A 25,229-nucleotide genomic window follows, 5' to 3' on the forward strand; every position below is an offset into this window, starting at 1 on the left:
TGCAGGATAAAATCGCTCAAATCCGGAGAGACTGGGTTCCTGTCAGTGATCCAATGGAGACGCCCATGGCGAGTCTTGAGGAATCGATCTGGGAGGAGTTTGACTTGGTTGCCATCGAGGATTTGGACAGATTGCGTGGACGACTGCGATCCACCACATGTTTATTGGACCCGTGTCCCTCCTGGCTTGTACTGGCATCCTGGGAGGTTACACGAGACTGGCTCCTGGGCCTAGTGAATGCTTCGCTGGGCGAGGGGTCTCTCCTGGCCGCCTTGAAAGAGGCGGTGGTGAGACCCTTGCTCAAGAAGCCTTCCCTGGACCCTTTGGAGCTGGCCAATTATCGTCCTGTCTCCAACCTTCCCTTTCTGGCGAAGGTTGTAGAGAGTGTGGTGGCCTACCAGTTTCCACGACATCTGGAGGAAAATGATTATCTAGACCCGCGCCAGTCCGGCTTCCGCCCCGGTCACAGCACGGAGACGGCCTTGGTCGCGTTGGTGGATGATCTCTGGAGGGCCAGAGATAGAGGTTGTTCCTCTATCCTGGTCCTATTAGACCTCTCGGCGGCTTTTGATACCATCGACAATGGTATCCTGCTGCGCCGGCTGGAAGGGTTGGGGGTCCGGGGCACCGTTTTGCGGTGGTTCGGCTCCTACCTTTCTGACCGGACGCAGCGTGTGTTGGCAGGAGAAGAGAGGTCGATCCTACGCCCCCTTACTTGTGGGGTGCCACAGGGGTCGGTCCTCTCGCCACTCCTGTTCAACACATATATGAAGCCGCTGGGTGAGATCATCCGTGGTTTCGGGGTGGGATACCATCTGTACGCTGATGATACTCAGCTGTACTTTTCCACCCCGAACCACCCCAACGAGGCCATCGAAGTGATGTCCCGGTGTGTGGAAGCCGTACGGATCTGGATGGATGACAACCGACTCAAGCTCAACCCCTCCAAGACGGAGTGGCTGTGGGTACCAGCTCCCCGGTTCAGCCAATTAATTCCATCATTGGCCATTGGGGGCATTCATCTTGCCCCCGTGGAGCGGGCGCGCAATTTGGGCGTCCTCCTGGATGCCCGGCTGTCCATGGATGACCATGTGACAGCCGTGGCAAGGGGGGCGTTCCACCAGGTTCGCCTGGTGCGCCAATTGCGCCCCCTACTGGACCGGGACGCCTTACGCACAGTCACTCATGCGCTGGTGACGTCTCGCTTGGACTACTGTAACGCTCTCTACATGGGGCTTCCCTTGAAATGCACCCGGAGGCTACAGTTGGTCCAGAACGCAGCCGCGCGGGTAATTATGGGGAGTACTAGGTACTCCCATGTGACACCGTTCCTGCGCGAGCTGCACTGGCTTCCTGTGGTCTATCGGGTGCGTTTCAAGGTTTTGATAACTATCTTTAAAGCGCTCCATGGCTTAGGACCTAGTTACTTGCGGGATCGTATTCTGCCCCATACATCCCTGCGACCAATTCGCTCGCACAGAGAGGGCCTCCTCCAGGTGCCGTCCACTAGACAGTGTCGTGGGGCAGCGCCTAGGAGTAGAGCCTTCTCTGTGGCGGGCCCAGCCCTGTGGAATGACCTCCCTCCGGATATTAGGAATACCTCTGACCTCCGCTCCTTTCGTATTAAGCTTAAGACCCACCTATTCCAAGCAGCTGGCCTGGCTCAACTTTGATCTAACCATATCGCTCCTGACGGGTTTTTAACTGGGTATCTTAATTATATTTAATTTCTAGGGGTTTTTAAATACTGTATTTTAATTGTTTTTATTGATCAGCCGACCTCCTCCTTGTGTGTGTCTCAGTATATGTCTCTGTTATATGTTTGTTTTGTCCACATATTTATTTCATATGTTTCATTGTACGCCGCCCCGAGTCCTTCGGGAGAGGGTGCGGCTAAGAAATAAATATATTATTATTATTATTATTATTATTATTATTATTATTATTATTATTAATTCCCACAGCACTGTCTCATTTCTCATCTTTTCTCATCTTCTCATCTTTTCTACTATCGTCTCCTATTGGTTTCTTACGACTGATCAATTGTTGTTTGCAACTTATTAATGATTGCAACTATGATTATGACCTATTACTTGCTGTTTATATATACACTGTACATTTATGCACCAGAGACAAATTCCTTGTGTGTCTGATCATACTTGGCTCCTCTCCTTTCCCCTTCTCTCCACTGAACAAGTGTTTCCTTAGGACAGTGTGGGCGAAACTTTTCAGCACTGAGTGCCAAAATGGGAGCACGTGCACGCAGGGGAGTGCCAAAAACTAAAAAAGCACCTCCCCTGAGTGCGCGTGTGGGAGCACCGGAAACCAGAAAAGCAACTTCACGACGTGCATGTGCACACCGGGAAGCTGTTTGTGCTGGCCACCTGGTCTTCTGGTTTCTGGCATGCATGCACACATGAAGACCAGCTAGCCAGCATGCATGCACATGCCAGAACCCAGAAGCTCAGCTGGGGAGCTACTTTTCTGCTTTCCAGCACTCCTGTGTGTGCAAAGACCAGCTGGCCGGTGCTGGAACCCAGAAGAGCAATGGGCGACAGCTGGCATGCCCGTAGAGATGGCTCTGAGTGCCACTTCTGGCATGCATGTCATAGGTTTGCCATCACAACCTTAGGACTTAGTGATAAATCATAAAATTAGAGATACTGGTATTTACTTCTATTTTGTACAATTATTTAGTGGGAAATGACCATTGGCTTACCTCAGGGGTTCTCAACCTTGGCAACTTTAAGTCCTGTGGACTTCAACTTCCAGAATCCCCCAGCCAGCATAGCTGGCTGGGGAATTCTGGGAGTTGAAGTCCACAGGATTTAAAGCCGCCAAGGTTGAGAAACACTGGCTTACCTGAAGGGTCCTTTTCTGGGTGCTGCGAAGGAGAGTCCAAGCATGAGTTAAATACAGCCAATCTGCCCAGGACTGAATTGAAACTTTAAGCCACGCCTCTGGTGCCGACTAATCTTCAGATTTTCTTCAATGGAGGCGTGGACAATGTGCGCTGAGAAGTTCAGGAACAAAGTCAACGAAAGTCATAACAAGTATCCCTAAGTGCCGCAGAACCATATTACAACCCCAGGGCGGGGTTGGACTCACCAAGCCTGCTCCAATAATCAGGAAGTAGAATAGAATCTTTTTGTAATAAATAGAAAAATAGAGAGTCCAAGCAATCAATTAGGAATGAAGAGAAACTGGAAGCGCGTCCACCGGACTTAGCTGAATTGAAAAAAATCTGAAGATTAGTCGGCACCAGAGGCGTGGCTTAAAGTTTCAATTCAGTCCTGTGAAGATTGGCTGTATTTAACCCATGCTTGGACTCTCCAGAGCAGCACCCAGGAAAATATATATATTTACATTTTTTCATATAACATGGACTATGTGGAGAATTAATCCCAATTTAGATCAGTCTTCAATCAGGAGCAGAGGAACCCTTTGCTCCCTATAACATGGGAGGGTTTCCAATGGTTTGAAAGGCAATCATTTCTCCTATGATAAAAGATAAGTTGAATCCTTGATGCACTATGTGTTTGGTTGCTTGCAGATGTCTGACAAGATAATACAATCAGTGCTGGTGAGTGTGGGGTTTACTCCCTATTTATATACAATAGTGTGTCCTGGTAGTTTTGGTGGAAGTGAAGTTTCTCCTTGGTATTTCTTGATTAGGGTATTGTTCTCTGCTTGGCAGTTTGTCTGGTGTTAATCTCTGTTTATATGGATTGCTGGAGGGATGTATTCTAGTCTTTTTGTTTCTTCTTTTTTATTATCTATTTTGAATGATTTGTAAATGTCATTTATTTCTATGTATCTACTGCTAGTTGGCATACGTGTCCTACATGGTGGCTGTTATAGTCCTTACACTGTACAGAAACAACCAGCAGACTATTACAACCACATGGCATCAGTATAGCACACAAATCAACTAAAGACCTGCAAAATTACTTAAATAAACCAAAAGACCCAACAGAACAAAGAAAAAACAGAAGAAAAAACATTGACAGCATGCAGAGTAAGGACAAAAAACCAGCAGAACATGTCCATAAGCATCAACTAGTAAGTCAAAAGACATGATGAAAACTCCATAATCTCACAACACAAATTCAACCATAATTTCAACAATGTTACCTTGTTTTGGTACAGTTTCTGCAGAGGTAATCATCTTAGTACTAGAGTGCCTATATAGAAAAATATGTGTGTTTATGGACATGGGTAGACACACACATACCCTTCCACATAGCACTATTCTACTTATTGGTGTTATTTGATGCTATTTTAACAATCTGATTGGCTTTTTCTATATTTTAATTGAGGTATTTGAGCTGTAGGACTTTAAAAGAAAGGAACACAATTAAGCCAAGATCTGAATAATTTAAAGCCATCCTACTGTTCTATTCAGCACCATTTAACATTGTGGAAGTGATTTCAGGAGCCATTTTTAGAATTATTTCTAAAAGCTTTTACTGTACAGGTATGTCCTATCTTTTAAAAAATGAAATTAGTCATCTAATAGTCACTAATTAAAATAGCATTTCAGCTCAAATTAAATAACTGAAACATTTATTGAAAGAATAATGCATTCATAATTGTTCCTTTCCAACACATGTAACTGTTGTACTGAGTAGTATGGAAACACATATACCACCATATCCCACAAAATGTAGAAAATTATAGACTAATAGGTTTTTTTTTTTGCAGCTTAAATGTCTTTGATTTTACAGTATGTCACATTTTATGAGATGGGTGGCTATATAATAAATATAGTAAATAAAGTATAAAGCTAATAAAGTAACCATGAAAGTCAGTTTGGTATAATGCAGGGGTGTCCAAACTTGGGAACTTTAAGACTTGTGGACTTCAACTCCCAGAATTCCCAAGTTTGGACACCCCTGGTATAATGGATAAGGTGACAGGTAGCCCTGCCTTAGGCCAGTTGGGTGACTTTGGACCAGTCATTCTGTCAGCCCTCAGAAGAAGGCAATGGCAAATCACATATTGAAATCTTGCCAAGATAATCTCAGAAACTAATTGAGGAGTCAACCCTGTCTCAGAAACACACATACAAGGAAAGTAATAATTATTCATATTATAAATAATTCTTATTTATAGCTGAGATCAATATCTGGTAGTACAGGCAGTCCTCATTTAGCAACTGTTCAAAGTTACAACAGCTGTCCCCAAAAGGTACTAATGACCTGGTCCAGATTTCCAATGGTGGCCCCCACCCCATGGTCACATGATCACATTTTGAGTGCTTGGCAACCAATCAGCCTTTTCAGAGGGGAAAAAAACACTCATAGGAATGCAATGACTGACTTAACAACCATGGGGTTCACTTAATGACCACCACAAAAAGGTTGTAAAATTGGATCAGTCATGTGTGTACCTCGACTTACGATGGAAATGTTTCCATTATGGTCATAAGTCAAGACTACCTGTACTACTGTGCTTTTAGATTAGCAGATCCTAAGGCAAAATGACTCATGACTGAAAAAACAAAGGCTCATCTTCACCTTTTAATATGAGTCTATTAAGATCAAATAAGAGAATGGGTGAAGGAACTCTATGAAAAGCTTTACCTTGGAATGAAATTTCCAAGAATAATTTAATCCCCCAACAAAACATTCATATGGGGAAAGCATTTCTTTTGTTTTCCTTGACTTTTTTTCCTTCTTGAAAGTAGGAAGATTGTAGTACAGGTAGTCCTTGACTTATGACCACAATTGAGCCCAATATTTTTGTTGCTAAGTGAGACAATTGTTAAGTGAGTTTTACCCTAGTTTACGACTCTCTTGAATTACTGCAATCATTACATTAGTAACCCAGTTGTTAAGTGAATCTGGCTTCCCCATTGGCTTTGCTTGTCAGAAGATAGCAAAAGCTGATTACACGACCCCAGGACACTGCAGCCGTCATAAATGTGAGACAGTTGTCAAGCATCCGAACATTGATCATGTGTCCATGGGGATGCAGCAACGGTCATAAGTGGAAAACAGTTATAAGCCATTGTAACTTTGAACAACCACTAAGTGAATTGTTGTAAGTTGAGGACTACCTGTATATATACATTAATGGATCCCTTCTACTAACCACAATGATATATTTTCTTCTTATTCCTCCAACTGCTATTCCTTCAACTTAAGTTCTTTCAGGTTAAAGAAATGCAATATTACTAAAATATTAGTATCCCTAAAATAATATTTCCCTGAAAATATTGGGAAAAGGAGAGTTAATAGCAACACAAGAAACAGTAGCAGATTCCTTAGTGCAGGGGTGTCCAAACTTGGGAACTTTAAGACTTGTACTGGGGAATTCTGGGAGTTGAAGTCCACAAGTCTTAAAGTTCCCAAGTTTGGACACCCCTCTAAGGTACACTTTCTAAGTGTACCTTAGAAAATGAGACATAGGAATCTATTCAATGTCACGACTATATTAAGATTCAGGAAAGTCTTTTTTTTTTTTTGCAGGAATAATTAAGAGAAATTTTGATTACCGAAGGGGAAAACTGATGCTCTTATTACTCATATTATTCAGAGATCTATCTGTACCTAGGAACATGCATAATGTTTTCATGCTTGCATCAGTGATACCCTCCCTGACCTACACAGCTCATGAATGACACCACTGATCTGCATTAAGGCATGACATGAATAATGGAATGTAGTAACAAATGAGATGCTTTGTCCTCATATTCAATCTTAATATGCAGCTAATTCAAATATTTTATATCTCATATAATTCAGGACTGTTCATATTTGATCTTTTTTCTTCCATTCAATTGTATGAAGTCATAAGTTTTGGTTATTCACCATATTGAAAGCATGTATTATTGCACTGAAGTGTACAGGGCATGTTTTCAATACTGAAACAGAATATGAGTCTGAGAAATAAATAAAAAATGTAATCTGTGTGATTTAGCTTAATGTGGCTTGGAATCTAGCCATTGCACTTAGTAACATGGTTTATGACTCTGTGTTGTGTCAGTTGTGGTTTATTCAATAAACCATGTTTCAGGGTGAACTTGGTTTGTGCCTATTAACTGTGAGAGTAGGTTGGTGAATTGAATTACATTTCGGCTCTTCTACATGTACAAATCTGTCTCAAAACAATAAACTCAATTATTAGGAAAACAGCCTTATTTTTCACATAAGAGTCTTTTAGGGTAATGAATCTTATCCAATAGGGTAAATTCAATTAAGCTCATGCACTTTCCTCTCTTTGGAAGAATATTATCAGGAAAAAAGTGCCTTGGTCCCATTATATAGACTGATTGATTTTTAATAACTGTTCAACATAATTAGCATAGTAATTAATAAACAATCCATTGCATTATTTCCAATGAATAGAGTAGTGGGGCTCTGCTGTTCTATTCATAACACACCATATAGCAATGTCACTTACAGATTAAAAGAGCTTCAGGAATTTGGGAATGGTTTTCATCTAACACCAAGTAAATAGCAATAGGCACTTCGGCTTATATATTGATTCACAGTGCTTTACAGCCCTCTCTAAGCGGTTTACAGAGTCAGCACATTGCCCCCAACAATCTGGGTCGTCAGCAAAGGTAAGGAAGAAATTCTAGGCAAACCTTTCTAAAGAGAAAGTTCCAAAGTTAGAATGCCACTATCACAAAGATCATGTCTCCATTCATTACCTGGTTCATTTCAAAGGAGCCGTTTCACTGCTAATGGCTTACCGTATTTTCAAAGCATCATCCAAGAATATTGTTGAAGAATTATTTTATTTATTTGTTCAATTTATTTGCCACCTATCTCACCATGGGGCTATTACTGCAGCTTACAATAATAAAGATGAAATGAGTGTAAGCGGAAGTAAAATAATAGAACCCACAAAATAAGCAATGAAAAAGGAGCACAATGAGAATACATCAATATAGCTAAAAAGATAGACAGGTGGAGAGCAGAGACCAAGGGGTGGGGGAGGGAATGTGGAGTCTACCATCAATTCAGCAGCCACCTCCAACGTGAAAGTTTCCCATTTGGATCCCAAGTCAAATGGAATAGCCAGGTCCTCAGACTCTTGCAGAATGATGGGAGAGTGGAAACAGATCTTACCTTAAGAGGGTAAGATATTCCAAAGGACAGGCATCACAGCAGAGAAGGCTCTTCTTCTGGATCCCAATAGTCAAGAATTCTTTGACTAATGGGATCTAAAGTAAACCCTTCTAACTGCTGGCATGAATAGGAGGGACGTATCCTAGTGGGATGAGGCAGTGCATCCTATTTTGGCTCAAGGATGGCTGGGTAACTTTAGAAGATCCTGTAAGTTGAGCAGTTTTAAAACTGCAGGGAGAAACATTGATAACCGGTGCTGTGCTGATAACACTACCCTGATAGCAAACATTCAAAGGATCTGCAAGCTCTACTTACAGATATTAAGGTGCACAGAGGGAGAAAAAGAGACTACAATTACATATTTAAAAGGTCAATTAATGACAACAGGTAGAGCAACCAGCCTTAGAATTGGCAATAAAGAAATCAAAGAGATGGATAGTTTCTGCCTTTTAGGATCAACCATCAAGAATAAAGGAACAAGCGGCCAAAAATACACCACAGACTAGCACTTGGCAGAGAAGCCACGAAGGCCTTGGAAAAGATATTCAAATGCTGTGATGTTTCTATACGTGCAAAAATGAGAGTTAAGAAAACCATGGTATTCCCTAAACATACCATGGAACTAAAAGCTGGATTTTAAAGAAGCATTAAAACCAATGGATCTTTGAACAAATCAACTCATCTCAGATGACAGGGCAAGAAATTTTGCTCTACATTCCAGCTTGGTTAGTAATAATGGCTTAATTTAACTAAGATGGGAATTGCTGAATATTTGTTCTCCTCCCATTTATAAACTTATGTAGAGTATAATAGTGCTCTTCCTCCACACAAAACCCATTTCCAAATAGGTTAGTGCTCTTCCTTCACACAAAACCCATTTCCAAATAGGTTAGTGCTCTTCCTTCACACAAAACCCATTTCCAAACCATTTGCTTTTCAACCAGTTCCATTTCCCCCATGTAAGATATCTTACCAATATTACACCTAGACTACAAGCTCTTTTGTAATCATCTTAATGCAGTTTTGTCCTTTAATGTGAAAAACTCAAATGAGATAATTTTGCAGAAGTTGCAGCATTTAGTAAGAACATTAGGGACAAGAGTCCAGCTGTCTAACTTAATTAAGTTTCTTCTTTAGGCAAGGATTTAGGTCAAACTCTGAGAATTGCTGGCAGGATTTTAAATTGCTATAATGTTTACTTGAGTTAAAATGATGCAATAAAGGCATAACATCTAAGAATGTAGCCGAATTGGAACCGAAATGACTCCACTAGAGCACATTGTTGCTATCTTGCTATTAAAAATGTCAAGGTTAACTATAAAATACAAACATTATAATTATATAATTACAATTTCTTTACTGTATATGCCATATTTATTTAATTATATAATTTAATATGATATAAAATATGATAAAAATTCCTCAAATAAAAATTCATTAATGCAGCATTTTCCAGATTAAATGGAAGCTTTAGCGCCAGCTCCAGAAAGCTGTCCGCAGAAACAATGTCATTGTTTGCCAATGGAAGGACAAGTGAATTACAGTTAGCTGTTCTTCCTTGGCAGGGAGCTCCAGCACTGGGAAATAACCTCTAGAATCTCCTTCAGGGTCACTAATTTAACATTATCCAGCCCATCACAGTAGCAACTACAAGTCATTATACACTGTCTCCTTGGTCTTTTCTATGGGAAACAGCTAGAGGAATTTCAGTCTAGTTTCAACCTGAATGCTAGCCATAAAGCAACTGCATCTAATTTATATGTTTGATATCTCAGGAGGCTCAAAGCCTAGTGGGCACAAAGGGTAGATTTCAAGTGTTTCATTCTTGTTAGTGTAAAGAAAACTTAAGAGGTTTGATTAATTTCTTTTTTTCCCAGAAATTCATGATTATCATTTTTTTAGACCAACTGTCCTATATCCAAAACTCCACTATATTCATTCAGCACCACTAGTGTGTTTCTTTTATTACCTTTATCAGAGACTCTAGAAAATAAGACAAATATAATGTGCTCTGTGAAGTAGATTTTAACACAAATGTACTGTGGATAAAAGATAATTTAGTAAAGGTGAACTGAACTCTTTCACATCTGAAAAAAATGCTTAACCTTCTCCAAATTAAAGAAGCAAAGGCGATTACTCACTAATGATAAAAAAGAACACCTGTTCATAATATGCAGAAACAAACATATTCACAAAGTATAATCCTGCATACGTTTACTCAGAAGGAAATCTCATTGTGTTCAATGTGGGATTGAGGCCTACTCATAAAGGAAGAAAGTAACACGAAAGGAAACGAAAAACATACATAAAAGATTATTTTCAGTAATATAGAGGTTTCCTAGTATTATGTTTGTTGCCAAATCATATGAATGTACTAGAATAAATGGAAAAATAATGTATCAAAGCCTTGTCTACAACCAATAACTAAAATCAAACTATTCTTAATCAGGAATTTGTATTTCTTCATGGCAGACTTTTCAACAAAAGTTCTTAAGCCCATGGCTCCTTGTATAATGTAAATACATCAAGTAGGAAGAACAAAGCACCATTATAATCAGGGATACTGATCCCATGGATAGTGGAAATCAGTGCTAAGAATTTACAGGCCCCAACTATAAGTAAATATTTAGTCTTGTTTGTGCTCTCTTGTCCTTAATCTAGGTAGAATTGTTAAAAAGTAAAACATGAGTCAGCAACTTTTGCAGCACTCTTTGTTAGATCACACGTTAGCAGAAAAGACGACAAAAAGGGCAGGGCAGGAATTCTTAGCATGAGAACCATGTAACTTTGGAGTTTAAAATAGAGACTGTAGAGATTATTAGGCCTCTGTGTGGCAACTGGGATTTGTTTATATCACTTGATAATCAATTTTGTACAATCATTTTATTAAACGTTACAGTTAAACAAATAAAAATACAAGCTACGAAAAATAAAAGAAAAAAACAAAGTGCAGAAATATTAATAAAGAAAAATATATAGCAAAGAAAAATGAAATAAAGTCACTTTGTTACACAAGTACAATTTTAACATCACTTTTTTAAAAATACAAACTTTTCACCCAATACCTCATTCATTATATATAAACCAGTGATGTGCAGTCAGGGGAGGCACAGCCTCACCACTGTCATCATGAAAAGAAAAAAAAACGTAAAAGGAAAAAGGCGAGAGCTAAGGTCAGGCTGAGCTAGTTGCTGCCTCACCGTGGATGACTCTGCTTAACTGTTTAAAAAACCCTCTAAAAAGCACCCTCTACTATGAGGCAGGAGAACTGCATGCCTCATCTAGTCTGACTTTAGGCGTTTTTATGATCACTCGAGCAGACTTAAGCAAGGGTAAAAAGGCTAAACATTCCTGACCTTGGTGAGGCCCGCAGTTCTCCTGCCTCATAGTAGAGGGCGCTCATTTGGGCGGGGCTTCTTCAGAGGACCCGAGGCAAGAGCAGAGTTGAAATCCTCTCTGAAACAGCTGGAAAAGGTATGTGTGGGTTGGAGGGAGGGGGAGGAATTCAAACTTCATCCTCCTGGTGCGGGGCTTTGGGCAAAGGCTGGAGGGAAGGACTCTGGCTTGTGCTCTCCCTCCCCAAGTGTAGTTTGATTGCAGGCAGAGCCACGTTGCCTTTTCAAACCTGTAATCAGTGAAGCTGGGCTGGATCCTTCAGGGGCTGGGGGAAAGTGTGTGTAGTCCAATCCAACTTCTGTGTATGTATGTGTGTGTTTGAGAGAGGGGGAAGGGAGGGAGAGAGGGAGGAAGGAGGGGAAGGGAGAAGAAAAAGAAAAGGAAATTTCTTTCGCAAAGGAGAAAAACAAATGCTGTCACTTTAAATCAGAACTGAGCATGCCTGGCTGTGGAATTCTGGGAGTTGAAGTCCACAAGTCTAAAAAAAATTGAAACCCACCACTGGGTCAGTGCCTCACCAGTCATAAACCTCACCTCACTGCTATAAACATATCCTTAACACCTTTGAGTCCTGGTCAAAGTCCATTTATGGTTACCAGGAATAAAAGGTAATCCTCCAATTATGATCAGGGCCCAGAATCTTGGGACACTGTGTGAAGCAGTTAAGTGAGATGCCACTTCACTCAGTGACTACAATCTTGGCTGCCCCAGTTGCAGTTTTTAAGTAACTGCACAGGTGGTTGAGTAGCCCCCATGGGAGAGGGTCCAGGTCTCCTGGATATGGTAGGGCGGGGAGACAGCATGAATTTCCCACCCTACTGGGAGAATGGATCCTTCCCTCCCTCCACTTCAGGGAGAATAATACAAATGATAATCTTCACTAGTGTTTTTGCCTTTTGGGGTCTACTCCTCCAGTGTACTGAGGGATTTCCTTCAAGGGAATCCTCTGGCCAACTGAAGGACTAAACCTCCAATTTGGTGAAAACATTACACCCAGAACCATGGCATTTGATAGTGTTTTCTCTTCCGGTGCAGAAAATGCTAGCAAATACCAGATTTGGAAAGGCTCAAAGTGTTACCAGTTGCTAGCATTTTGTTAGGTTTGACGTCCATTCTTTCAGCACACAGGAGAATTTTCCCTCCCTGTATAGAAAGGGAAATTCCTATGTGCATGAGTAAACAGACTTCAAATCCAATATCCCCTCTGCTTGTGCTTTCTAGGGACAGTTTTCATTAACATTCTGGGGAAACCGGCAAAGAAGATTGCAAATGGGGTTCACAAGATCGCAGGGCACTTGGGAACTGGTTGTAAATCAAACAGGTTGCCAAGCACCCTAAAAGTGATCATCGTGTGTGTGTGTGTGTGTGTGTGTGTGTGTGTATGATGTTTTATGACAGCTGGAAGTGCTTTATGGGCCATAAAGTACCCATTTTGCAGATGTTGCTGCTGTAGTTGTCAAATGACTAGTCATTAAGTCAAGGACTGCCTGTAACAACATATCTATTTTAATTTTGATTAAGTAAACCCACTTTAAATTCATTCCTTTTGCTTTTAACAATCCTAATCATTAGTCCCTTCAAGTATAGAGCTTCTTTTATTTTTTTTCTTTGTTCCTTCTCACAAAATCCTTCAGAACTTTCACATGTCTCCTTTGTAATCCAATATAAGAAAGTTACCCAAGTCACTGTTTTGATTTGCCATTTGATATTTTTTAATTATTAAGATATCAGCTGGCCTTATTTGTATATCCAATATAACATCTTTTTTACATTTAATTCTTATAGCTTGTCATTTTTAAATGCAGCTTCAGACCAAACTCAGTCTAGTCTGGTGAAACTTATTCCTTTTCCTTACCTGAACTGAATACAAGCTATATATAACAGCAGATACTCTGGGTCCGTTATTCACAAGTATCTTCCAATACATCCAATGTTAAAGTATTTTGCTCCATTCTGTGAAATTTAAGTGATCTTCTCCTTTAATTGTAATATTTATTTCCTTCTGATTCTCTCTAGTATCTAATATTCAAATTTCTACCCTATCACTTTCTAAGGGAAAAATAAAACATTTTCCCATAGGAAGGATTCTAATCATTCAAAACGTTATCTCAAATCTATCTGGATCCTTAGTACATTTATAACTTTCTAAATCAATATCCTAATCTCCCCTTTGCTGTTTATTAAAAAAAGAGTGGGTTGATCCTTAAACCTATCTTTAAAACTTCTTTTGCTAAGTATTATGAATCCTCACCAGAAGTCTGTGTATCACTTGTAGTCTTGACAGACACTTGTAAAAAGCTGAAAATGAGCTTTCTAGTACTCAAGTGGAAACATCAAAATACATTTTTGTACTGGCAGAGAAGTCTTTTTCAGATATTGAAAGTACTAATCAGGGATGTGGAAAAGCTTTGGAACAGGACAAAGCAAAGCAACATGGATATTAGTTGTCTAACTTCAAAAACAACTCTAAAGAGCTGATGCATTTGAGGTTTCACTAAAATACTCTCCCTTCTCAAGAATCTACATCCTTGTATGGTGAATTATGAAGTTTATGGTATATATGGAATCATGGCATATGCACAAGATTACAGCCTAAATTTTAAGATAATTGAATAAGCATGTTGTTTAAACTACACAGAGAATAAACAATATTGTTAGAATATGAGGAAGGTAGTTATATTATGGCTGTATAGTTCTTCACAAAATACATTCAGCAGCAATCACTGATTTGTGACTGTATATGGCACCATTTTACACCCATAAAACACAGCTGTTTGAGGTTTCATGCTTAATTTATCATATAAATGGCTGTCCTCTTAGAATATTATAAACTCAGTGCTATACTTAGGTTTGTTGCATATTACAGCAAGATAAGAGCCATTTTGATTCCATGCAACACAATAACTGAAACATCAGTTAAAGAGTTATTTGGAAGTATTAAAATTGCACTGTACATTTTTGTTAACTAAAGATATTCAGCATATCTTGCAAACACCGTTTATGTTAAAGTGGACAAATATTCTTATCAAACATTGTATTCTAAAATTTAGTATCTGGAAAATGATATTGTGTTTAACAATGAAGTTAATGATTACAAATTTAAATATGTATAAAGCAGGGCATTTTATCTTCCGAGCTTTTTGGAATGAGAGGAACCTGAAGTAGACATTCCCTGGGAAAGGATTTCAGAAAGTAGGCTGTCAGCCTGACACCTGGCCTTCTTCTCTTGTATTTTACATGATCTCATATGGATCTCTCAATAGGATATTTGGAATGAATGAGCAGAATTTTTTTGGGTAAAGCAGTTCCTGATGTATCCTGTGCCATACTATAGTTACTTTTGACTACCAGAATTCTATTCTTGAACAATGCTATGCTGTTTCTGAAACTTAGAAATGGGTTGGGTTGGGTAAGGAAAGGGGGAAGAGGAAAGGGGAAAGGAAAATTACCAGGGACTCCCCTGTTGGTTTAAAGGTAATGTGGGATTTAACTTTTAAAAACTGTACTTGGTACATGAAAGATATCTGATCTATGAAGTTCTCAAGAAAAAGATCTGGAATCAGTCACAAATTCATCACTCTGGTTTTAGAAATGAGGAAAAAGTCCAGAAAAATCCCTTTTGTAATACCATATTTTTGGAGTATAAGATGCACCAGAGTATAAGACGCACCAAGGTTTTGAAGAGGCAACTTTTTTTAAAAAAAGTTTTTTTGCACTCTGCAACCCGCCCAAAAATGGCCCATTTTTTATGAAAAGGGACGGGTTTTTTTCAAAAGAAAAGGGCATGAATAGCCCTTAGGAGGCTTGTAGAGTGTTCCGGGGGGGAGGGCAAAAACGAGCAAAAAACAGCCCGTTTTTCGCAAAAACATGCCCATTTTTTGTCAAAAAAGGGCATTAGGAAGCTTATAGAGTGCTCCTGGCCATTTTGGTGAAGGGGCAGGGTTTCAGGAGGCAAAAAATGCACCCAGATTTTCAGCCTCTATTTTGAGGGGAAAAGGTGCGTCTTATCCTCCAAAAAATACGGTAACTTATAGAATACATGTCTGAAAAGAGTTTTCTGCCATCTTTAATGTTCAAACTACTGGATTAAGATATGTCATTCTCCAAACATTTTTAAATGATTTTATTGCAGTAACTAATAATGCCCTTTTCCACCATTGATGTTTTTATTATGTTTGCTTGTTTGTTTCTTGCCCTATTTTAACAAATAGATTTTTTATTTGAATATAGTTGCTTTTAAAATGATTTAAGACTGTTTTTTGAAAACAGGATAAACTGATTTTATAAAAACAGAACAATCAGGAGCATCACGGTCCTTGAAATCAGAAGCCAAAAGTGCACATTCATTGTGAGTAGAAGATATATGAGCCAGTAAAAATGTTATATTTTCTGTATGTGTAACACACGTGGGGTAATCAGTTCAGGTACACTGGATATAAATCAGGCATTGTTTGGTTTGCTCTTGACTTGCTTCATTACACAGAATATTGGCAAGGACCTTGATTTGGAAGGGCAAAACAGTATTGGCATCATCAAGGGGGAAAATGTCCACCCCACTGACTGTTCACACAGCAGAAAAGGAAATCATTTGAGCTTGACATTGAATCAGAATAATAAAGATTTATTCCATCCTATGCCCACACACCAACAATCCACCAACAGGTTAATGACTACCAGGACAGAATTAGCAAAATGGTTATTTCAATCAAGTTATTTTTCCCCTCCAAACGTGGAATCATGCATCCGTCGACAGCAGTTTGTGCAATCAAAATCATGGTTTAATACAAGCATATTTAAGCACATAGATATACCCTCATCTATACACAAGATAAATAGATCTGTATGAAATTGGGTCTACTATACATTAGGAAATTCCAACAATAGAATCATTAAACTAAAGCAGGGACGTCAAATTCGCAGCCCGTAGGCTAGATGCATCATGCACTGGCCACACCCACCCCTGGTTTAGTGAAAGAGGGAAATGTCATGATACATCATATGATGACAACATGACTCCACAAGTTTGACACCCCTGAACTAAAGCAACATCTAACCCTGTATATCAGATCCAAAAAAGCAGATTAGGCAAAGCATGTCCATATAATTGTTTCCCCCCTCCCTTTTGTCAGCAGCTTCTTATTCCTATCAGGAAGGCCTTCTTTGTGAAGAATCTTCCTGGGAGTGAAATCTGCCATTTTGATGAAGAGAGACAAAGGAAAACTTGAAGGTACACTTGGATTACCATGTGCAGCTATTTGAAGCTTATATACAATATATCAGTGGTGGGATTCAATTTTTTTTTACTACTGGTTCTGTGGGCATGGCATGGCTTGGTGGGCGTGGCAGGGGAAGGATACCGTAAAATCTCCATTCCCTCCCCACTCCAGGGGAAGGTTCCCCCAAATCCCCCCCGATCAGCTGGGACTCAGGAGGCAGAGAATAAATGGCGGCAGGGTCAGTCAGAGATGGTATTTAGCGGTTCTCCAAACTACTCAAAATTTCCGCTACTGGTTCTCCAGAATGGATCAGAACCTGCTGAATACCACCTCTGCAATATATGCATGTTACACTAGTGAGATGATTGTGTTACTGGTGTTCTAGCTCACGTGCAAGTTCCCCACTGTACTTGAAATGATTGCCTGTTCACAATATGGTTTAAGGGGAGAGGGATTGATTGTGATGGAGATTGTGCACTGCTTCCCATAGCCTGAATCCTATTTGGAAATATGTTACTTGAGAAGAGCTTGTATGTTCTTTCTGATGCTCTAGAAAAAAAAATATTTTAAGGAAAGTAGTTTTGGTTTATCATATAGATATATTGCTTGACTCTACACTGCGAAAACACTGTTCCAATTTTCTTTCTTAAACTACAGATTGGTATAGATTTCTATAGAACTGGACTTTGCCAGAGAAATAGAAAACTGGAAATATGACAGAGTTGTAATTACTGAGAACACAGAAACAGCATTTGGACACTGCAGTGTATTAATATTATTTCTGGATCTCCAACCTTTTGGGACCTCAAAGAAATTTTGAGAATAGTTTTGGTGGCCCAGCTGACGCAATAGAATAAGTATTAGAATTTTGAAAGGCACAACTGAAAATAATTTGAATATGCCAATTAGTTCTGGATTAGAATAACGAAGTAAACAGCATATCTGTTTTTCCATTATTCAAATTCAATTCAATGAACACTATTTTGAAGTTAGTTACTTTATTTTCAAAAAAGGAAATATGAAAAAAGTACTAATTTTCCAATGATGAGTTTCTCTCTAACATACTTACTTTTCCCTATTTAGTTAGAAGTAAATGTTTCCAGTTATTCCATTGCAGTATTATTCGAGACAACATTCCTCAGGTGTTTTTTTTAACTGCAAACATTTATTTATACCAGAACTTTAACTATAAATACTGAAACAAACAATTTTTCAGATATAGTAATTGGCATCATACATGACCTTTAAGAATTTCCAATGACTAGCATGTAAATTACAGCATAAACTCATTGAAATTAAACAGATCCCATTGATTTCAGTAGAGGAAGCCTATATTTAGAATTCTGGTTAAAATTAACAGGAGTGAAGTTTTTAATTTTGGCTGGAAAGTATCTTTATATTTTTACTCTCTTCAAAATATAATAAGAAGGCCAAAAGACACCTTTGTGTAAGTATTCGCATCTTAGCATTCATACCTTAGCTTCACTTAGCTTCTACAGCATTGTTTTTAATCATTCTTTTTTCTGTGTTGCATTATCAGTACAAGTATAAACATTTAGTATAAAACTACAAATTGGTTAGATCCTCTCCTCAGGAGTCCAAGGCAACCTACAGAGCATTCCTTCCTACGATTCTACAAGACAAGACGGTCAACGCTTTTTTTATCATGTTTTAGTGAAAGACATTAAAAGCTGTTTTATATAAAAGGGAATTTTCCCCTTCTTTCCTCCTTTTGGGACTTACTGCTAAAGGACAATGGTTTTTACCCATCCCTTGTATTTTCTTTTTAAAAAATCCCTCTTGTATAAGTAATTTATAATAAAGGCAGAATTTACAGCCCAGTATTTTGAAGATGGGGAAACTGCTCTAACCAGACTGAATAACTATGTAGAAAATTACTATGAATGTAAGAGCTTCCAGATGTCTTTTTAAAAATATTAGATAATTCATGAAGGCAAAATATAATACTAAATCCTAAGTCCAAGGGTAGAATCCAAATACATCCAAGGGTCCCTTCTGGAGGGAGGACAACAAATAAAGTTTGTTGGTTTGTATATTTCCTGGTAACATTTTAGTCACAATGGGAAGCAGGAGGCAGAATTCAGTGAATGCTAAAAGGCTCTTTTTAGGTTTTTGGTTTGCTTTTTCCTTCTGTGACAGATATTTTTACTTCCATACTGAAAGGGGGGGGGGAATCCTATATTTTCAGAACTTTTCAGGCGTGCAGTCCCACTAATCATGTCTGAAATATTTATTTCCTGGTTAAGCTGCTGTGTTATATACATGTATTATAAAAATAGTTCCCTCTTCATGGAGATCCGTTGGGACTACAAATATCTTTAGTGACCTATTTTCATGCCAAACAATTATTCTATGAAATTTAAAAGGAAAGTGGGTAGCTGAAATGAAGCCTAGGATTCACCAATAAAGGTTTCCATAAGAGAGTGTACATGCAAATATTAACACAAGCACACAGAAGAGATGTATGACAATATAACGGCACATATATGGCTTTACTAACAGTTCATTTTAGTGGATCGATAAGAGAGAGATTGCAAGAGTAAATATTTGCATCTATGAACATACGGACGATAAAATAATAAAAAGTGTTTTCCAAAAGGTTAGTTTAATGTAATTATTAATTGAAGCATACTGCCTGAAAGGGTGAGCAGTTTTAACTTCTATAATCAAATTTGAATTAAATTCATTGCATATCATATTATGCCTAGAAATAGTGTTAATCCTAATGAAGCTTATTGGTATGTAAGCCTCAAGGGTGTCATCAAAAAATTCCACCTGTATATATACTTGCATGATGTGATATATTCATAGCTTTATATTCATAACTTTATAAATAGTAAGTATTTGTTTCCACTGTTACCTCTTGGATGGAAAATTCAACAGACAAAAACTTTCAAAGCTGCCTAGCATCTGCATCGCCTGAAAAAAATTAGTAAATATATCTTATTACAAAAGCCCATTTGTCCCACTGATAATTAAAAGTCCATCTTTGGAGCAGTTAAGGAAATTACAGTCACTTCATTCTCATGACTGTACCAGTGGAAATGTGAATTGACTCATTTCTAATGAGCTGAATGATAAGGATTTAAGGGACACTTCAGGAAAAAATGTTTTGGCACTAGATATCTTGAAATGTTCTATTTTTTTAACTCTAAAACATGCCTGAATGTAACAAGATATACACACATAAAAGCATGCACTATTTGCTCTGCTGACAAAAATAAAATTATTCTCCAGACTAGTACTCCCTAACTGGTATTAACTTGCAACTATATTAAAGGTAGTTAAGTGCACCCATAAATTTGCATATTCAATGGAACATGGTGTATCACATATCTGAAAGACATCCAGTCAGGGAATTTTACCACCCATCCTCCTTATGGAATACAAATTATTTATTTTTACTATTATAATAGCAAATATTTTTTTCTGGAACTAAACTCTTCAAAAAACCATATACGCTCACTCAATAAATACTACTTCAACTGGGCAAGACAATGGCTCATAGTTCAAAATTACTTCTGTTCTGCAATTTTCGCTGCAATCTGAAAGCCAGAATCCCCTTGTGTCCAAATTGTTTCCTGAACTGCTATTCTAACAAAAGAAACAGCTACATGGTATATCAGCACTTCAAAAAGAGCTTTTGAAGGCATAAATGGAATATTATGAATTTGAAAAGCAGCTCTTTAAATAACTTCCCAACAGCACTAATATCCCAGCTGCAACTATCAAATTCTTCCACTAAACAATATGACATTCAGCCCTGTCAAAATTGTCCCATACAGCCAATGCTTGTATAAGCATTCTTTATGCAGCATTTCCTTTAATGTAGGACAGAAAAGTCAGGTGAAATTGTTTCTGGCTGTAGCTGCCCCGCCCCCTGCCCTGCCTCACTTCATCCTGCGGGATGAGCCTCCTGCTCACCGCCCCACCCACTGGAGACCCCTGGAAGCACATTACAATTATTATAAATTATTAAATTATTTTTAAAAACTCAATGTTTGGTTTATAAAAACAATTTAATTAAAAATCAATGGACACAATGCAGGTAAATTCATGGAAGCATACATTACTTGTGCTGTGGTATATCTACCTACATAAAAAGTCAATGGCTGTGTTCTCATATCTTCAATCAAATACTGTATGTAAGAGTTAGTATGTTAGTGAACAGCTAAGGCTAGTCAAGAGCTAGATGGTCTTGCTAAAATTACCACTCCCAGAGAACTGATTCACTGGTGTGTGTGCCTCAGATTTGTAGCATGAAAATAACAATCATTGAGAGAGAATCAAACCCTCTTCCCACCACTTAAATCTAATGACACAAATTTGAGCTGAGATTTACTTCTGATAGGAATCAGTTTTCTTGGCAACAGGACAGTAGTAGTTATTACTCTTCTGAAGCTTGGGTGTTGGTATCTTTTTTAGTTTCCCAATCTAGGCTACAAAGTTACGTGGTACCGAGAGGTAGTCCTCAACTTATGACCACAACTGTGACAACTTCCATTGCTAAGCAATGCAATAATTAAGTCATTGTGTGACCACTCTGATTTTAGGAGTCTTTTTGCTGCGGTCATTAAATGACTCATGCAGTTATTAAATGAATCTGGCTTTCCCCATTGATTTGTCTGAAATCAGCTGGGAAAGTTACAAATAGTGATTACCTGAGCCACCTTAGAGATTTACTTCAGAGGGGTGTGTGTAGAATGATGTAAGAAGCATCTTGCCACTGTGATACAAACCCAACCCCTTTGTACATGTGCTGTAATATCATATAAACAAACAAAAGGGTGGAATCATTAGCATATCACTACACAGTTGATTTCATTATTCTATTGAAAACAGCCAGTTCTTGGGGATGCCCATTCTAATAACACACTTTTTCTTTTAGCCAGACTTACTCTTATTCTTTGAGCCCAGATAACAGGGGAGGAAATTCAGGGAAGGGGTTGAGAAATCAGTGGGGCCACCAGCAGTTGCACCTCTATTATGGTGTCATTTTTGTTTTTAAATTTTGGTGTGCATGTACTATAGCAGAGGTTAAAAGGCCTTCGCCCTTTTCCTCTTGGAATTCAGTGTAAGCAATGAACATATTTAAGTGGAATAAGTAGCTCCTCTTTACATTTGTTCAGGTAATACATAATTCTTATAGTAGATATAACAATGGGGAAATTAAAATATAATAAAAAGCTAGGGAATTTCATAAATTAAGTATTGTCTTCTGCAATCACAGAATACAGCCAGTTGCTAACACAAGGATAATAGGACCATTTATAAAATAACTTTATTAAATAGTAAGCAATTAAAAGTATTCTTTTATGAATTATCAGTCTTCCAGAGTCAATATGCTGAAATAAGCAGTCTTATGATTCAAATGAAATTAATTCCACTAAGTTTATTCTAGAGTTACATGTATTATTAAACCTCATTAGTAGACTACACATTTTAAAAAACAGCACAAGTGTTCAACAATTGTATAATTCTTAGAATTGTATCATGTGATAAGTTTACTGTAAAGAACAGCTCACTGTAACCTAGTTACTTAGCATAAAACAAGGATGTGCAATTGAAAACAAGAAAACCACAGTCTTCTAAGCAGAGGTTTTAAACTCTGTTTATGTCAGACTAAACTGAAGTTTCCAGAACTCCCAACCAGCGACATTGGGAATTCTGGGAACTTCATGTAGAAGGAGCCCAGAAAGAAGAACTTATCTCCCAAACCCATTTCTCTTTTTGGAGGAATCAGAGCCATCACAGTACTAAAGGTGGGTTGAGAGAATAAAAGAGAAGGAGTGTGCATCCTTTATTTCACCTTCATGATGTGCATTATAGATTGCAGTCTTACACACTTAAATCCATTAAACTTAACAGGATTTGTTTCTGAGTCAGCATGAATAGGACTATGCTTTTGGCATCATCCTATCTCAGAATGAATTGAATCACCTGCATGAATCACTCCCTCATTTTTAAATTTAAAAAAAAATCTATTTTTTTTACAGATAGAGAATTAAATCAAACTCAACTGCACCACAAAATTTTTTTTAAAAAAAAGATATTGGTTTAAATGTCCTTTAAGACTGCAGGCACCAAAAATGCCTGCACCCATGGTAATAGAGCAGTTAGAATCCTTCACTTAAGGCTAAATGTTTAAGGAAAGTGACTGAGAATAGAGGTGAAGGGGGGTCTCCTTGGAAAGAGAACTGCAAAGCTAGGGAGGAGAGAGAAGAATCAAAAAGGAAGAGCAAATGAGATCCCCTTTCAAACTTTAGTGCCCTTCGGCATTTTATTGATCTCTTCTCTTAAAGCCCTCCTCTCTTTGTCGCTCTTATACAAATCCTGCCAAAATTTATTTGAAGAAGAAGAGCTGTTTTACTATTTCTTCCACTCCCCCTTTTTGCAGTTAACTTACAGCCCAGGCATGGATCACTATGGCTCCTCCCATCCTTAAATTATACTCGGTTTGTGTAAGTTAGAGAGGTTGAGAGATCTCATCTAATTTCCAGGATTCTTGCAAAGGACCCCAAAGGAAGAAAAGAAAAAAAGTCAGCATAAGAGTGTGAAAAACCCAGCTGAACAGGAAACTCTTCAATTATTAAAGGATTACCTCATCACAGTTATTACCATTCTTTTCCACATTCACAAGCTACAGAACATTATCTATTTAATGTTCTCAAACCTTCAAGGCAATCTCCATCAGGGATTATCCATTCTTTCTTCTATTATGGGCCAAAGGAACAAGTTCCACTCCAAGAACGCCACAACCACACCGAACCAGCAAGCCTTCATTTCACAAAGCCTCAGCACTGCAGATCCCATAAGCATGATCCCGTTTTTGAACATTTTGCCATATGGCACCATCAGTCCTAATCAGCAGATCACAAGAGCCGGTCTCACAAATTCGCCAGCATGTCACACTAACCCAACACTTTCCGGCGCGATAGTCCAATTACCCCTTCCTTCATGCCAACACATCATCGGACAATTGTGGTAAAAGGAGAAAACTTCTGATCTCAAAAGTCTTGCTCTCGTGGATTTCCGCCCCCCAAAATAGCACAAGTACTGACTCTTAACCCAACAATAATATGAATGACACCCCACAACCGTTAGTGCTTTCCTAAAGGGCTTGGACTACACCCTTTGTAACTCTTAGCCACGGCGGCCTTAGCCAAGCTCTGGGGGTTTAATTTTCATATATATTTAGGAGAACACGTATACAACGTACGGTATTAAGTACATTTATATCTAAGAAATCCCGACTCTTTTAGCATTTAGGGGATCCTCTCACCTCCCCACCCGGCCACGTTCAACGACACAAATTAACCCTTCCCGCACCGCGAACGCAAGCGAATTCTCTTCGCAGGGGTGGGTAAGGCTTCCCCCGCCACTCGTTCTTTGGGCCCATCCCCACCCCACTCCCCATTACCCACGCACTCATCCACGTTTCGATTACCGCCGCCCACCTTTCCAATTCTTCCGCGGGGGGAAATTTTAGGTTCCTACCTAGCCCCGCGGGGGAGGGGGGGTTGCAGGAGGGAGCCCCGAAGAGACAATTACGCTCGGAGGCACTTCAGGCAAAGAAGTGCGCACAAAGCAGGGCGAAGGGAAAGCAACCCAAGGCGGGCACACAAAAGCCGGCGCACGCTTCCTTCCCTTTCCCCTAAGGCGGGGCGGCGTGTGTGTTTGTGTGTGTGTAAAGGGGGTGGTGGTCGCTGTTCCGGGTCTTACCTGAAACGCTGCAGGACTTGGTCTGCAGAGCCCCTTTCTCACCAACGCCCCCTCCCCTTCGTTTTCCTCCTCCTCTCTCTCGCTCGCTCGCTCTGCAGGATCCTAAGGGCGGAGGCAGGAGGAGTCCCTCGTGAAAGGCTCTCCAGGTCCCTTCGCTCGCTCACTTTCCGGAGCTCCGCTATTAACGAAAGCAAGAACCGAAAGACGGCGGAGGGGGGTGGGTGGGTGGGGAGAAGGAAACGGGTGGGCGTCAAAAGTCCCTGCCTCAGCAGCGAGGGACGCCGAGACGAAGAAGGCGGCCGCAGCTTTGTTCGGCGCGTGGGCAGCCTCGTCCGGGGAAGATGGGTTCGGGCTCCCGTTTCCTCCCTTTTTTTTCTCCCCCCAAATGCAAGTCTTAAGGAAAAGCCGCCTCAGTCAGTCTCCTCCCCGCCTTCCACTATCGCCGCCGCTGCTGCCGCCGCCCCCCAGGCTCCTGACAGATGGCGCAACCGCAGCATCGCAGCTCTGGCGCTGCTCCTCTCTAGCTCGGCGCGGCTGGGAGCCTGGACTCCGTTACCCTGCCTTGCCTTGCCTCCTCACCCCTGCGTCAGTTCCCAAAGCGGGGAAAAGCGGCTCCGAGACAGACATCCCTAACCGGCCTATGGCGAAGCGACTTCGGGGGCGGATGGAAACGCTTCCGTCCTTATTGGCAGGCGGCCCCGTACGGGAAGGCGGGCATGTTAAAAAAAAAGGGGGGGGGTCGTTTGCGCGTCACTATCAGCTGCAACAGCGGCTGTGGTGTCCACGCGGTGGG

The 25,229-nt window shown here is 39.6% G+C and overlaps 1 protein-coding gene across 6 annotated transcripts in view; it reads right to left on the reverse strand.

The window, feature by feature from the left end:
• Positions 1-25,007, reverse strand: part of FYN (FYN proto-oncogene, Src family tyrosine kinase) — a 132,764-nt gene extending 107,757 nt beyond the window's left edge. For all 6 annotated transcript variants that reach the window (XM_081941495.1, XM_081941487.1, XM_081941486.1 and 3 more), the window contains exon 1: positions 24,437-25,007. The gene's annotated coding sequence lies outside the window, so the exon portion shown is untranslated. The remainder of the gene's footprint in view (positions 1-24,436) is intronic.
• Between the last annotated feature and the right edge of the window lie 222 nt (positions 25,008-25,229).

Source organism: Natrix helvetica (genome assembly GCF_964273705.1).
Source record: "Natrix helvetica genome assembly, chromosome: 2".
Classification (NCBI taxonomy): domain Eukaryota; kingdom Metazoa; phylum Chordata; class Lepidosauria; order Squamata; family Natricidae; genus Natrix; species Natrix helvetica.